This window comes from Eubalaena glacialis, chromosome X, assembly GCF_028564815.1.
Source record: "Eubalaena glacialis isolate mEubGla1 chromosome X, mEubGla1.1.hap2.+ XY, whole genome shotgun sequence".
Lineage (NCBI taxonomy): Eukaryota > Metazoa > Chordata > Mammalia > Artiodactyla > Balaenidae > Eubalaena > Eubalaena glacialis.
The window spans coordinates 122288281-122304442 of NC_083736.1; the positions used below are offsets into that span (position 1 = coordinate 122288281).

General features: G+C 35.7%; 1 pseudogene; it reads left to right on the forward strand.

The window, feature by feature from the left end:
- Window positions 1–16162, forward strand: part of LOC133081903 (P2R1A-PPP2R2A-interacting phosphatase regulator 1-like) — a 54026-nt pseudogene that overhangs the window by 23522 nt on the left and 14342 nt on the right.

The following is a 16162-nucleotide window of genomic DNA, read 5'->3' on the forward strand; positions in this document are numbered from 1 at the left end:
TGTTATTATACATTCGTCCAAACCCATAGGATGTATAACACCAAGAGTGAACTCTAATATAAGCTATGAACTTTGGTTGATGATGTGTCAATGTCATTGAACCTTGGCTGTTTCCTCCATCTTCTAGCAGATGATTAGAAAAAAACTGATTTCAACACTTTCTTCAGAAAAATATGATTGGTGAGGTAATATCGCCTTTAAAAGTCATATGATAAATTTTAAAATGTAATAAAAATTCAGACTATCTGCTTCATAAGAACATTTATTTGTCCAACACGCTCCACTTACTGCCTTTCTTGACCACCATCCATCTATAGTTTCGGCTAGAACCCCCAGGCCAACCTTTAGCTCTTTTTACTTTCTTATCATTTCTCCAGTCTGCCTCCTTGTCTTCATCCCTCCCTTTTTCGGTCAAACCCTTGTCATCTTTTACCTGGCCCGTGACCCGGCTTCTAGCCCCTCTTCCCTCCACCCTCAATTTGTTTTGCATATGCTGCTAGGGTTGCCTTTCTAAAATAGATATGATCTTCTTGTCTAAAATACCTTTGAGGTTTAAGACCTCAGAGGGACCTATGCTTTAGGTTTCCTATTAGGCTCAAAGGCTAAAGTACAAAAACAACAACCTGGTTTCAGCCAAATTTCCCCCAAGTTTGCTTCTTGCCATGCACTATCGTGTGCCAAGTTTCAGTCACCCTGAATCTCTCTGTTCCCCAAACATGGCTCTCTGCCTGAGCATCTCTTCCCACTCCCTGAAATAGCCTCCCTCCTCTTTTCTATCTAATGAATTCCTGCCCTCTTCTGTGATGCCATCTCGAAGACCCCGGGCAGAATCATATTCTCTGTCCTTTGAACTCCTACAAATCCTAACTTGTTCTGGCACTTACCTGTGGCCTAGTTTTCCCTACCTGGACTTTGAATTTCTCAAGGACAGGAAAATGTCTTATTTGTCTTTGGATCCTCAGGGCCTAGCACAGTGCTTTAGCATATGGTAGGTGCTCATTAAATACGTTTGAACACACAATTCAATGTGATCTTAAGATATAATGTGAACATAAGATATGGTAAATTCATTATCTAGCATTTCAAGAACCAACCAGGCTACAGCTAGAATTGATAAATGAATTCTAGAGGTAATTTTCAAGCCTTATTTTCACACAGCTTTAAATCTCTCCATTCTTTCATCTCCCTCTTGTATGGGTCTTCATAAGCTTTGAGAAAAGACCAAAAAGGACAAAATAGTCCTGCAAAAGAGAAAGGGCCTAGACAGCAAGTATCTGACCAAGCAAGAGTAAAATGTGTTGAACTCCTTGAACATGATTGCCTTTAGTCATTCCTTATTATGAAAGTTTAGTTTCCCCAGCTAGATTCCAAGGTATTTGGAATTATTTTGTTTGTTTCTTTTATATGCTTATTAAGTTCGCTGCTGATTTAATGACTGTTTCAGTTTTTTCTGGATAATGCCTATCACTAAGCTTTAATAATGAGCTAAAAATGGCAAGGAAAAATGAAGTGATTTTAAGGTCTTAGTGCTTTGGGAAGGGACAGCTAGAGTTAAACAAAATGTTCTATTGATGTTCTGCCCCGTATTTATGTTAACAATTATTTTGTTCTGTTATGATATATATAGACTTTCAAGTAGTATAATTTTCAGACAAGATTCAATTGGATTTTTAATTTTTAAAAACTTTAAATTTAATTAATGCTGTTGCTAGCATGCATTAGGCATTCAAGAAATATTTTAAGCCATTCAACATTGACTTAATTAATGTTTAGAAATAATCAGAAACATTAAAGGAAACTTGACTTTTATATTTTAAATTTCAGTTTGTGCCACCTTCTCCCATTCAGGCTTCCACCAGTCACCTTCATCAAATCAAACAGGTAAGAAGAAGTTTTGAGAAACTGACAGCTGTTCATTAAAAAAAGTAAATTTTATTTTTCTTTTAAAAAATACCTGTGGTTCAGTAATTCTAAGTGAGGTCACATGTGATTAAGTTTTTAATTCCAGGAATGGTTTCTCTAAAAAAAAAAAAAAAAGAAAGAAAAAAGAATCCAAAACAACTAAGGAGCCCTCTATTTATTTGGGTTATTAACTATCTTATTAAACTGATAGTTTCCTGAAATACTGCATACTCTTACCTTGAATCTAATTTCTTTCAGGGATCTCAAAGAAGATGATGAATGCTATATATGAAAATTAATTTTCAGGTTCATAATAGCCATAGTTATCATAGTTTTCTTAAATCCCCAGATGAAGAATTTTTTTTGACACATAAAACGGTCTTTATGCTATCATCTTGTGTTCACTTCTCAGTGATTTGAGTTCAGGGACACATTGTACCTCACTGTCTTATGTTTTGTGTGTGTGTGTGTGTTTAATAGCAAAAGCCTAATACAGAATTAAATCTTTGATTTATCCAAGGATTAGCCACAGAACTCAAAAGATCAAATCGCCATTCCACCACAGGTGGTGGGATTTTTTTTTTCACCCAACTACAAGCAGACTTTTGTTCAAGGCGGGGGCGCTTAACTGTTATGAAGCACTTATTATTCACTTAGCACTATAATAGGTCTCATCTGTGGTCTCATTTCATCCCACAACAAATTTATAAGGTCAGAAACCAAAGATGGCAGAAATTTAGTAATCTACCAAATGTCCAGAGTTAGCAAGTGTCAAGCGAAGACTTAGCCCCAAATTACTGGATTCTTTTACAGCTACCCTCACCATGTTTTCAGTGGCACAAAACCCAGAGTATCTTGTAACCCTAGTTTTTTGTACTCCAGCTCCTGCTTCCTTTCCCTCTCTCCCTCTCTCCCTCACACCATGGCTTCCCTAACGCCCAGCTTATCATCCACTAGCAAGAAAGTATTGTTTAAAAGATCCTTTTACTTTTTAGTAAATAAGACATTCTTTTACTGTTTGTCTTTGTGAGTATGTAGCTATTTAAGAAATTCTTAATGAAAGAATCTAAAACTAGTAGTTAAAGGGACCTCTGATTTATTCGTGCAATTTTTTTTTGCTTCCCCTAAATTAGACCAAATATTTTAACATTGATTACTACATGTTTCTATTTGATTATGAAGCTTGAAATCAGGACTAATTTAACTGGTTAGTAATATAAATTGTAAAGCAACTTACTTCCATAGTGACAGAATATATATTATAAACATTTAAAATGAAACACAAGTGGTGATCATTTTTTGTAATATATAGAAATACTGAATCACTATGTTGTTCACCTGGTGAATTATACTTCAGTAAAAAATAAATTAAAATTTAAAAAATTTAAATAAAATTATAAAACAAAAATTAAAACTAAAATAAAATAAAATGAAACACAAGTAGAAAATGAATGAAATGGGAAAATAGAAATAACATTAACTTTCAATCTGGGTGCTGATTGAATGGAAAATTAAGACTTATTTTCAGCAGTTTAATTGTCTGATAGATATCTTAAGTTGCATATTTCTTTACATGCATTCTTTAACCATGACTTCTTTTTAGCTATTGAACTTAACTTAACCTTTTAAGTACAAAACAGAAATGTCTGTTTCTTGCCTCATTACATTCTGAACTTTCACTCTAATGACATTAACAAAGGCATTTACTTAATTTCATTTTGTAGCAAAATGGGGGAACTAATAGTAGCTACTTCATAGGATTTTTGTGAGGATGAAAGGATTTAATATATGTGTGGTTCCTGGCACACTACATTAAAAATCGTTTAATGGAAATTTTAAAACATGCAAAAAAGAACCTCCATGTATTCAATATCCAGCTTCAACTATTGATTACATTTTGTACATCAGTTTTCAACTATCCCCTTCTGTTTTGGGGGGAGGAGCGTGCTTTAAAGTAAATCCCTAATATCTTTTTACCCTTAAATACTCAGTATGAATCTCTGAGGACTTTTTATTTTACATAATCGCAATACCATCATCACATCTAACAGAGTCATTCCTTAATTTTATCTAATAACCAGTCCAGGTTAAATTTTCCTGATTCTCAAAAAATGCCTTTTTCACTGATTCAAACATGTTCCAACCATGAGCTTTTAGGTCTCTTTTATTTGAAACAGCCTTCCCCTCCCGTTTTTGTTCCATGACACTTCCTTATTGAAGAAACCAGGCCATTTGTCTTGTGGAAAGCCCCACATTCTGATTTTGCTTCCATGATTTTGCTTCCATGCTTCCATAATATGCTCTTTTATTCCCTGTATTTTCTACAAACTGATTTGATTATATTTGCTTTTATTCTAAAACAAGCACACAGCCCCAAGTCAATATTAGGTTCTGGGTCAACTTTTAAGTAAGGGTATGGTTTAAGTTGCCCTTTTCCTATTAGGCATTTAATGGACAATTTCTTCTTTTTTTTAAATGAAGCCATTTATTTATTTATTTATTTTAAAATTTATTTATTTATTTTTGGCTGTGTTGAGTCTTCGTTGCTGCACGCAGGTTTTTCTCTAGTTTTGTGGTGAGCAGGGGCTGCTCTTCGTTGCGGTGCGCGGGCTTCTCATTGCGGTGGCTTCTCTTGTTGTGGAGCACGGGCTCTAGGCGCGTGGGCTTCAGTAGTTGTGGCACACGGGCTCAGTAGTTGTGGCTCGCGGGCTCTAGAGTGCAGGCTCAGTAGTTGTGGTACACGGGCTTAGATGCTCTGCAGCATGTGGGATCTTCCCGGACCAGGGCTCGAACCCGTGTCCCCTGCATTGGCAGGCAGATTCTTAACCACTGCACCACCAGGGAAGTCCCGGACAATTTCTTCTTGACTGTGGTAGTTAGTTGTTTTCTAGGTATTAGAGAGCTTGAGAACATCAAACTAGAAGTTAATTTTCTTTTTTTTTTTCAGCTTTGAGATATAATTGACATATAACATTGTCTAACTGTAAGGTGTACAACGTAATAATTTGATATGTGTATATACTGCAAAATGATTACCATGGAAGTTGATTTTCTAAACATAGTAATTCTTCCTAAATATTCAGGAATTATTCTTTTTATGTCATTTTCCTTTCCTAATAACAATTGAGCTTATACTTCAAGAGGTTTGAAAGCACTCAGCCTTTATTTCCCTCTCTCCCAGTCCCCTGAACAAATAACATCCCTGCAGAAATAGTTCGTGTATTAGTTTGCTAGGATTACCCTAACAAAGTATCATAAACTGGGGGCTTAAACAGAAGTTCATTTTCTCACAGCTCTGGGGGCCTGAAGTCTGAAATCAAGGTGTTGGCAGGGTTAATTTCTTCGGAGGGCTGTGAGAAAAGGATCTGTTCCAGGCCTCTCTCCTTGGCTTGTAGATGGCCATCTTCATGTTCACATGGTGTTCTCCTTGTACAAGTGTCTATCTCCAAATTTCTCCTTTTTATAAGGACATTAGTCATATTGGATTGGGACCCACATTAATGACCTTATCCTAACTTGATTACCTCTGCTAAGACCCTCTCTCCAAATAAAGTCATATTCTGAGGCACTGAGGGTTAGGATTTCAACATATGGATTTGAGGGGGGAACAATTGAACCCGTAACAGTTCGTTCACAGCATATTATTCTATAACTTTACATTTATTTCCCTACTTGTTAAATAAAAAATAAAATCATTGGTACCCAATAAGAACTTGACTTTCTCTGTAGTGCCTTCAGTAAAATCAATTAAAAAATTATCTACTTACATACTACCTCTGCATTTCTAGCATCCCTTGTATTTATATCTTCACAAATGTAAACTTTAGCCACACATTTTACAGTCTTCTTTTTATATTACGTAGCTTGGATAGATTAAACTGGGTTTAGACACAAACGTAGGGGAAGTTTATGAGATGAGGCCATTTAAAACAGATTATACCAGCTGGAGTACAGGGCATGAATGTGATAGGGACAATTTAGATATTGTCTGTTACATAAGGTGTGCCTGTGAGCTTTTTCTTCTGCTGGCCAGGTTTCACAGTTAGTCTGTCTTATGGACTTTGTTACCATTTTTTAGTCTAGTAAAGCAATGACATTAGATTTCTGTGATTTGTTTTTGAGTTTTCCTTGGAACCTACAAAGTACCTAGTCTCTCTTATGAAGAGACCCCTCTAAGGGAATAGCCTAGCTTGTTTTAAAAGAAATTTAATTTGATCTTAGTTTACAAATTGTTTCATTCCTTCAACAAGGATTTATTGAGCAAGGTGCCACTGGGCAACTAAAATCTTTCAAGCATACTCTCCTTCAGAGAGCAAAAGTGGGTGACTTCCTATTTTCATTTTTACCTTAGATACTAAAAAGTTGAAAGCTAAGTTCAGTGCTCAAGTACAACTGTCCTTAACCTAGGTTTCTAGCATGCAGTACTCTTTGCCCTTGACAGTTACATGGCTCTTGACTTTTAATCCTTAATTTAACAATCTTATTTTATTATAAGCCATCTCATATCCGTTTTGGAAATAGGCAAGATGTAAATAATAAAAGTGTCAACCCACTTTTCCTAATGATCCTAAAATAGCTGATGTTGGGGAATGCTCCAAATTTCAGTGGGAGAAACAATAAGCAAAATTCTGTCCTAGTTCTGGGAAAACTTGCTCTTTACTTGTGGATTGAGTGAATTACAAAATACTTTGAGCTTCTCCCTAGAGGAAAACATCTATGTCAATATTAAATGGAAGAACTATACTAACAATTACATTTCGCTGAAAAGATTTACTGTTATTCCATTGTTTTAAAAGACTGATTAACTTCTTAAACTTCCTTTCCCAATTTCCCTCATTTTCCATAATGGCATCAAAATAGTCAGTCTCACAGTTTTAAGACTCAAAGCTCTAGGTTCATCTTCAATTCTTCCTTATTTTTCTACTGTATCCAATTAGGCATCTAATCCTATTAATTCTTCCTTGACGACACCTTCTCTGTTCCCATTACTACTTCCTTCTGTCCCTTGGGTCCAGATTACTGTAATAATATTCTAATAGATTTCCTATCTCTGCTAATTTAATCCGACTTCCACAACCAACACCAAAATATCTTTTTTTAAACATTATTTTCATCTTTTTCTCTCCTGTGCAAAAAGGTACAATGGCTTCCCATTACCTTCTGAATAATAATCAGAAGAAGAATAGCTAGGCTGTATTGAGCACTTACTATGTGCCAGACCTTTTCATAGGAGCTGTACAAACACCTCATTATCCTTATTATTATCATCATCTTTATAGGATGAAGAAACTGAGGCTCAGGTTAAGTTGCTTGCCTAAGGTCACACAGGTAGCAAGTTATGGAGCTGGGATTTGACTCAGTTCTGTTTGGCTCCAAAACCAGTGGTCCTAACAGCTATGCTATTCTGCCCAAACTCTTTAAATTCAATCTCTTCCATTACTTAAGATCCCATAAATCTGGTGCTCTTACCAGTTTTCTTTCTCATTGCTCTGTAGTGCAAATTGCCTTTCAGCCAAGCTAGTCTCACTACCGTCTATATATAGTCTCACTAACCTGCCATATTCTTTCTCTCCTCTAAACTTCTGTTCATATGGTTCCTTCTGCTGTTACAGCCTCCCCTCCACCCTCTGCTTGTCCAGATTTTAAACATCTTTCAAGGCCAAGGTCAAATTGTAACTCACACAACTCACACCACTCTTTATTACAGACTATTTATGACATTTATTGTTTATACTGTAGCCAATAATATTTAAACTCTTTTAATCACGCACTGCATCAATAAAAACTGAGCACATGCTTCCAATTTATGTATATTGTATTTACATTATCGCCATATACTGTGAATATAGTGTATATTGAGTGCCAGCATATAGTGTGAATCATAGAATATATGCAAGATAGAGATATAACAAGGATGAGATGAAGATGAAATGATGTTTCTAGAAATTTTTAAATTTTATTTTATTAATTATAGATGATTATTGAGAGTCAATATGAATTCATATTTCCAATAGTCTTGAGGATTAGAATTACTTTAGCCAGCTCCTTGACAAAGCAGATTAGCTAAGCATTGTGTTTTCAGTCAGGGGGCTGATGAGGAGTTGTGCCAGGAGAGGCTGTTGTCTGCACAGACTTGCATTACTAATCTCTGTCCAAGGTTTCTCGTGGGAATCTTGTTAAGGCACTTGTCCATTTTGTGGTGCTTGATTTAGTTCAAACTAGATAATATATCCATAGGCCCGCCTAACCTGGCACAGGCGAACTGCAATTAGTTGTACTTAGCTAAAGGCCAAAAAAATGCTCTTCTCTCACAAGATCTTTGGACCCTATGGGCTGAGTGAGGGCACCAGTGTCAATCTGTATGTCTAATATCGGCAAGCTTTCATTTCTTACTGTCTTAGATTTTAAAGTATATAAATTAAATTTCTATTTTTTTTTCTTTTTTCTTCTCAGTGGATCATCTTGTACACCTCCTGGGCTATGACTATGCTTACTTTGGAGATTGACTAAACGTATATAATAAAGCTTGTCTTTCCAATATGATTCTAGGCCCCTTTAAGGGAAGGCTCATCTGCTTATTTCATGTTCCGCATAATATTTAGCACCATATTTCCCCAGCACCATCCTAAGTTCTTCATTATTTGTGAAGTATGTTTTTAGGAATGCCAGGATGAATTTGGACTGTGGGTTGTTGCGGTTTTCTTTAACTATTTAACCATTTTTAAGACTACAATTCAATGGTATTAACTACATTCACAATGTTGGGCAGCCATCACTACTCTACACTTCCAGGACTTTTTCATCATCCCAAACAGAAACTCCGTACCCATTCAACAATAACTCCCCATTCTACCCTCCCACTCCTGTAACCTCTGTTCTACTTTCTGTCTCTATGCATTTGACTATTCTAGGTAGCTCATATAAGTAGAAGCATACAATATTTGTTCTTTTGTGTTTGGTTTATTTCACCTAGCATAATCTTTTCAAGATTCATTCATATTGTAGCATGTGTCAGAACTTCATTCTTTTTATGGCTGAATAATATTCCATTGTATGTATATACCATCTAAAAAAACTATTCATCTGGTAAAGGATACCTTTTGGCTATTGTGAATACTACTGCTATGAACACTGGTATACAAGTATCTGTTTGAGTCCCTGCTTTCAATTCTTTTGGGTATATACCTAGGAATGGGATTGCTGGATCATATGATAATTTAATCTTTAACTTTTTGAGAAACCAATTTTTTCCCAGAGTTTGCACCATTCTACATTCCCACTAGCAATTTATGTTCCAGTTTCTCCGCATTCTCACCAACACTTGTTTTTTTCCCCCATATTTTAAAATAATGCCTATCCTAATGCATGTAAAGCAGTATCTCATTATGGGTTTGATTTGCATTTCCCTAATAACAAATGATGTTGAGCATCTTTTCATATGCTTATTGGCCATTTCTATATCTTCTTTGGAGGAACATCTATTCAAGTCCTTTGCCCATACAGATTTTCCTCAACTTGTGATGGGTGTATGTCCCAATAAACCTATCATAAGTTAAAAATATCCTAAGACGAAAATGCATTTAATGCACCGAACCTTCTGAACATCATAGCTTAGCCTAGCCTATCTTAAACGTGCTCAGAACACTTACATTAGCCTACAGCTGGGCAAAGTCATCTAACACAAAGCCTATTTAATAATAAAGTGTGGAATATCTCATGTAATTTATTGAATACTGTCCTGAAAGTGAAAACAGAATGGTTGTCTGGGTACAGAATGGTTGTAAGGGTATCGGATGTTTACCCTCATGATTGCGTGGCTGACAGGGAGCTGCCATGGCTGCCGCTGCCCAGCATCACGAGAGAGTATCTGACTGCATATCACTAGCCCGGGAAAAGGTCAAATTCAAAATCGAAGTAGGGTTTCTACTTAATGCACATTGCTTTCGCACCATCGTAAAGTCGAAAAATTATAAGCAGAACCATTGTAAATTGGGGACCATCTGTATTTCAAGTGAGTTGTTTTGTTGTTGTCGCTGAGTTGTAGGAATATTTTATAAATTCTGGATATTAATCCTTTATCAGATATATGATTTGCAAACATCTCCAATTCTGTGATTGTCTTTTCACTCTCTTTTGATGCAGAAAATTTTAAATTTTTATGAAGTTCAATTTATTTTTTCTTTTGTTACCTGTGTATCATATCCAAAAAAATCATTGCCAAATCCAATGACATGAAGCTTTTGTCCTATGTTTTCTTCTAAGAGTTTTAAGTCTTACGTTTAGGTCTTTGATCCATTTTGAGTTAATTTTTGTATATGGTGTAAGGAAAGAGTTCATTCTTTCTCATGTGGATGTTCAGTTTTCCAGCACCATTTGTTGAAAAGACCGTCCTTTCCCCACTGAATGGTCTTGGCATTCTTATTGAAAATCAACTGACCATGTACGCAAGGGATTATTTCTAGGCTCTCTCTATTCTATTCCATTGGTCTATATGTCTGTCCTTATGCCAGAACCACACTGTTTTGATTACTGTAGCTTTGTGTAGTGAGTTTTAAAACCAGGTAGTGTAGTCCTCCCAAGTTTATTCTTCTTTCCCAAGGTCATTTTTCTATTTTGACAGAAAATGCCATTGAGATTTTTTTTTTTAAACAATCACTTTTGTTATTTATTTATTTATTTATGGCTGTGTTGGGTCTTCGTTTCTGTGTGAGGGCTTTCTCTAGTTGTGGCAAGTGGGGGTCACTCTTCATCGCGGTGCATGGGCCTCTCATTATCGCGGCCTCTCTTGTTGTGGAGCACAGGCTTCAGACACACAGGCTCAGTAATTGTGGCTCACGGGCCTAGTTGTTCCGTGGCATGTGGGATCTTCCCAGACCAGGGCTCGAACCTGTGTCCCCTGCATTAGTAGGCAGATTCTCAATGACTGTGCCACCAGAGTAGCCCTGCCATTGAGATTTTGATAGGGGTTGCCTTGCATCTGTAAATCACTTTGGGTAGTATTGCCTTTTTAACAATATTAAGTCTTCCAATTCACAAACACAAGATGTCTTTCCATATGTGGGTTATTTTTTAAAGTAACTATTTATGTGAAAAATACTTGCATACTTATAAAAAGGTCAAACAATATGGTAAAGTACAGAGAAAGAAAGAACAAATTGCCACAGATCTCACTACTCATTGATAAGTACTGTTAACTTTTTGGGGAACATCCTTCTGAGCACCTCTCATTTACAGTTTTACATAAAAAGCATCAGTGGTTTTTTCCTACTTAATATGTAATACATGTTTTTCAATGTCAATGACTAGATTTAAATCATGCTTGTACCATCATTTGCTTAAGCAAACCCATGCTGAAAGACATTTAGTTTGTTGGACTGTGAGTACTATTTGTTAATATCATAGTATTAATGGTTGGAAAAATAGTTTAATGTTTAATGTTTGATGTTTTCTCTTTTGAATGAAGAAAGGTACAAAGTTTTTCATCTAATCAATTCCTGCATATCCAATGTATTATAATGCATAAGTAATAGATCTCTGGTGCGTTAGGTGCAACAATGAAGAGTAGAGAACCAGACACTTGTTTAGAGATTTGTTTATACTCTAGCTCTACTATAGCCCAGTGAATAATAATAAATGTACAGCCAAATGAAGGAAAACTTTGTAAAATCATAAGAACAGGGTATTCAGTTTATTCTCACGTTCTCACCTTTCAGGAAGAAGCCATGGATTTAATGAATAGGGAAACAATGCATGAATGGTGAGTAGTGTGCATTGAATTACTATTCTGATCATATTCAGTTGTATCTTTTTTTTTTTAGATAGGTAAACTTCAGTACTGATATCTTTTCTTTTGTAAGGAGGTACAAACTGCAATACAGATGGGTCAGTCTTGGAAAGAAACTTTGAAGTATGGTATGGTATGGTATTAGCGCTTCAATTTTGTAGAAAATTTGAAATTTTTACTGATTTTTAATGTTGGCACTACCTAGTTTTGCTGTAATTTCTAGAAATTTAAACTCTCATTTGAAACTAAAATTATATATGCTGCATAATTTTTTATTGCTCTTAAGAAACAGTTTATGATTTACCCATAAAAATAACTAATTGTTTGAGAGTGGGGTTCAAAGTAAATAGTTGTCTGATACAAAACCACTGTTCCTGTGGATCAACTTCCTCTCTGTCCTAGTGAGTCTAAAAAAAGTTCAGTTGTGCTGGTTGAATTGCTTAGATGATGAAATGATAAATGATTTCACTCCCTTCTATGTAATTTATTAACTATATATTAGAGTTTTAAACCACAGACCATGGATTTACTGGGAAAATACTGCATTTTTATGCCTGTAATACATATACTCCTACTAACATTTTAACGTACAGCCTTTCATTTAAACATGTTTGGAATGTAGTTACATTCCTTGCTAACAATTTTTATGTCCCTGTACATATTATAATTACTAAGTTGTGGTAGTTGAATGATGTTTAGGGTTCTTTTCCATAGACATCTCAGATAATGACAAAATAAGAACTGAGCTGAAATTTGAGTAGAAGAGGTTCTGGTTAGATGTCAGTTTCTAGATTTGGGGATTATTAGGTAGGGAAATGGGTCATCAGCAGAAGCAGTGACATCGTATTTTCTTTTGAGCCCTGAGCGCCTTAGATGGCCATCTATTCCTGATTTAGGAATAAGTCCTGAAGAATGAGTAGATAACCTCTGGAGCCTGTCACTTTTCATGTTTTGGTGCTAATACAATTTATAGAGGCTCTTGGATTCCCTTAACTGACCCAATTCTAATTACTTTAAATGTTGGTGTGAGTGAATAAATCTGCAAGTGTGTTAGAAAGAGGAAAGAAACATGTAATATAACTTTACTTGTGTCTTGGAGAAGAAGAGAGCACGTTTTAAAATCCTGAATTGTGTGGTCCTGATTTTGTCCACATAAAATCTATAAACATTTTTATAGTTGTTTATTTTTGTTGTCCCATTTGTATCTTAGTTCTAACCAAAGCTTTTTTGATCCTTTCCTGGACACAGCATTGTAGTTTTCAATAACACAGCACAGGTCAAACCCAAAGAGAAAGACTGAAATTTAGGATTTGTGTATATGTTAGGTATTGCTCAATATTGAGTAGTCACATTCTAGGTCTTTTTTGGGTGCTAGGGAAGCCCCTTATCCGGCATGTAGCTCTCTTTCCCAAAGGGCAAAAGGTGCCTTTGCTTATTGAAGTGAATCTTGGGCTCCCTGCTTGCTTTAGGATGGTGAGAGCTCCATGGTACAACCACTGACACAGTAAGGATTCCCTTCCCCGTGCCGTAGCTATCACCCTCAGCACTTGATAAGTGAGCAATAGGTGCTACAATTGGACACTGCTTATAAAGAGTAACAACGATTGAGAGAAACCACCTTCTCCAAAGTCCACTGATTTAATTCTAGCACCCCCAACAGCTTCTCTCACCAGGGCGACTGAGAAGGTAAGAAAGGAGTGTCTAAAAGTCTGTGTCCCTTGAAATACTTATAAAACATCAATGTTTCACCACCCAAATCTTTTGGGGGATACATTTTGCTATAGTTATATCTGATTCAAAATGGCAGTTTTCCCTTTCATTTCTTAAACTATTATTTACATATTACAAAAGTCACCAGCCTTTAAGTATACGATTTGATTAATTTTGGTAAATGTGTACAATCCTGTAACCGTAACCATAATCAAGATATAGAACAGTTCCGACACTCTGAACAGTTTCCTCGTGATCTTTCGCACTTGATCTCCTCCCCCTCCACCCCTGCCCACCCTAGGAAACCACTGGTCTGCTTTCTGAGAAAAGTTATACCGGGTTCAATCCCTGGTTGGGGAACTAAGATCTGCAAGCTGCACGGTGCAGCCAAAAAAAAAAAAAAAAAAAAATTAAAGCTCCAGGTTCTGTGACAACCAAACAAGTAATGTCTTTTTAGCTAAATTAAAATGTCATTGTTTTGGTTTATCATTTTGTATTATTGAAAAGAGTCAACTAAGAACATGTGAGAACATGTGAACATATGAAGAATCAGTAATTCATTAAGCCTGTCTGAACATAGCCTTCCTCTGACCCAGCTTGTTCGTAAGGATCAGAGCTAACTCTCCAATGAACGAATGAACGTTTAACAACCGTACCCGCTCATTCACTCATGATTTTCACCTTGTCTTAAGGCAGGTCACAGCCAGGAATACAGGTCCTTCTAGCTTTTTTCCCCCACAACTTGGGAAAATCCTGAATCCTTATAAGTTACAAGACAGTTTTCTGTCCTGAGGCTTTCCTGTTTTTACCTAGATTTAGAGAAAAGCAATGAAATCATGTGATGTGGGATACTACATAGAATCCTCTTTTAGTGTATATCCTTAGATCTGTTATAACGAAATAGTCACAGCTGATCTTGTTCAAATGTTTTCTTGTAACGATTATAATTTTATTTTAGAAGTCAAAGCCCCAACCAACACTGTTAGACCAAGTATCCTTGGACCATTAAAAAGAAAAGGTACTTTTATCTACCAACAGAAATAAATATAACTTTATTTTCATAAGATATCACATAAAATCAAGTATTATACAAAAATTCATTTTAAAGGATTTATTTATTTAAAATATATTTGATAAATTACTAGAGGCCTTTTGTTTTACTGAAATGAAACTATATGTAAAGACATTTTGAAAGCTATAAAGGGCCATATAAATGTGAATTGAAAAGTTTAATTCCAGTTTAGTCAACTATTATGATTTTCATTATATAATTCGCCAAGCTAGCTGCCTTAAATACTTTCTGAAACAAGGTGGGGAATGAATGAATAAATAGAGTGATTCAGCCATCAAGTATTCTCCTGAATCTCAACCCCTGACCTGCCCCACCACTACACGTACACGTTGATATCATATGAATAAATTGACACAAATTAGATCCACTTACAACACTAAAAATATACGCTAAAGTGTATGTTGATGTTTCAGTTGTTTATGGGGGTTATGTTTGGTTAAATATATGGAAAATGATCCACCTATTCAGTAATAAAAGGACAGGGAAAGAACAGAAGTGTTTTTCATTTTTAAACTGCCACAGTTCTGGATCCCCTTTCCCACCCCTGCCTCACTAAGCTATGTACTTCTTCCTTTTTTTTGATATAACTACTGAATTATAGGCTTAATACAAAGTTAAACTATAATAGGGAGGGAAAATGGATAAATGGGAAAGGAGATTAAACTTAAAAATGTATATTTGTGAAAAATCCATTAAGATGGGAAAGAAGAAGGAGAAAGAAGAAGAAATGGAAGGGGAGGGGGAGGGGGAGAGATAGGGGAAGGAGAAGGAGGAGAGCAAAGCTAGAGGGAAGGAAACTGAAATGTACTGCCGTGTTCCCTGCATTTGGCATGAATTAATGGCAATCTTCCTAACAACATACCGAACTCAGCGTGTACTCGTTATATTCTAAGACTAAGAGGAGATCAGTTCTGGAAAATGCTCTTTTACAAACTAAGCACATTGTTTTATGACAATGGATCAATGACCTAGCTTAAGTGTCTTTTACCTGTGCTGTGAAGTTTGGGCTAATGTTGAAAAAAACATTCAAATGTATTAGCAGTTGAAGAGCTGTTAGGAAGTTGGGGGGTCATTTGAGTATTTAAAATCAAATACACTTAAATTAAAGACAGTGTTTTACTAAATTAAAATAATTCTTCTTTTAAGATAACACATAAAATGTTTCATGACATTGAAAATGCCTGGAATTTTCTTAGAATTTATGATTTTAAAAATTGTTTTTATATTTCAATTTTGACATAATAGACTTGGTTTCCATCCTGTGTTTTGGTGGATGTGGCATGTTCCACATGAGCTTCTTGTACCTGGTTTTCAGCTGCTCTGGAAGTTGACTGCCTCATTTCTTTGAGGTGTCCCTAAGAACTCCAAAGCAAATCCTGTAAGTACCACACGGTCTATATGTTTTAAGTCAGACCCTCCCAAACATAGTCTATACAGATCTGGTCAAAGTTTATCTGACTTTCCAGATGTAACAACAGATTAAGCAGAAATTTAATTTTATTTATATATTTTGGAATATGAATATTTATTTGGGAAACAACAAAGTATGTCCGATTATCACATTAATACAAGTGAAGTGTGGGGAAAGATGGTATAAAAAATCAAAAAGAGGTCCTGGGGGGAAAAAACAAAAAAGAATGAGGACTCTCTGTAAAGTGGAGGAGAAATAAGGGTTAGAGTCTCCAAGCATATGA